The 610-nt window shown below is 33.9% G+C and overlaps 1 long non-coding RNA gene across 1 annotated transcript in view; it reads left to right on the top strand.

Annotated features, from left to right (window-relative positions):
• Positions 1–610, top strand: part of LOC107694452 (uncharacterized) — a 6,921-nt gene that overhangs the window by 5,981 nt on the left and 330 nt on the right. The window contains exon 3 of the long non-coding RNA XR_001634880.1: positions 515–584. This is a non-coding gene — a long non-coding RNA (uncharacterized LOC107694452). The remainder of the gene's footprint in view (positions 1–514; positions 585–610) is intronic.

The raw sequence follows: 610 nt of genomic DNA, 5'->3' as shown, positions 1-610 counted from the left end.
ACGAAAACACAGATACTTACAAGACCAAGTAGGAATGTCCTTTATCGTTTGTTGTTTGCCCGCTGCTCTCCGACAAGTAAACTCAGTGCGCTCTCGTGTAAAAAAAATCCAAAACACAACACTGATCTCTACTAACTCTCATGTCTCGCGTTGCCAGTATATCAATAATATCATATAATGTGTATGAATGTAACATTTAACAGCTTGTGGGATGCATGACATCATATTATCAAATCCAAATAAACTTTTGAAACATTTAAATTAGCATTATTTTTGGCATAATAAATAATGCTATATTTAATAATGCTGTAAATTATGCCAAAAATGCCAAAAATAATGCTAATTTAAATGTTTCAAAAGTTTATTTGGATTTGATAATATGATCCCACAAGCTCCACAAGCTGTTAAATGTTACATTCATACACATTATATGATATTATTGATATACTGGCAACGCGAGACATGAGAGTTAGTAGAGATCAGTGTTGTGTTTTGGATTTTTTTTACACGAGAGCGCACTGAGTTTACTTGTCGGAGAGCAGCGGGCAAACAACAAACGATAAAGGACATTCCTACTTGGTCTTGTAAGTATCTGTGTTTTCGTTTTGAC

This window comes from Sinocyclocheilus anshuiensis, unplaced genomic scaffold (genome assembly GCF_001515605.1).
Source record: "Sinocyclocheilus anshuiensis isolate Anshui unplaced genomic scaffold, SAMN03320099.WGS_v1.1 scaffold3331, whole genome shotgun sequence".
Lineage (NCBI taxonomy): Eukaryota > Metazoa > Chordata > Actinopteri > Cypriniformes > Cyprinidae > Sinocyclocheilus > Sinocyclocheilus anshuiensis.
Note: the sequence above shows the minus strand (reverse complement) of the source record. Positions and strands in the feature narration are given on the sequence as shown.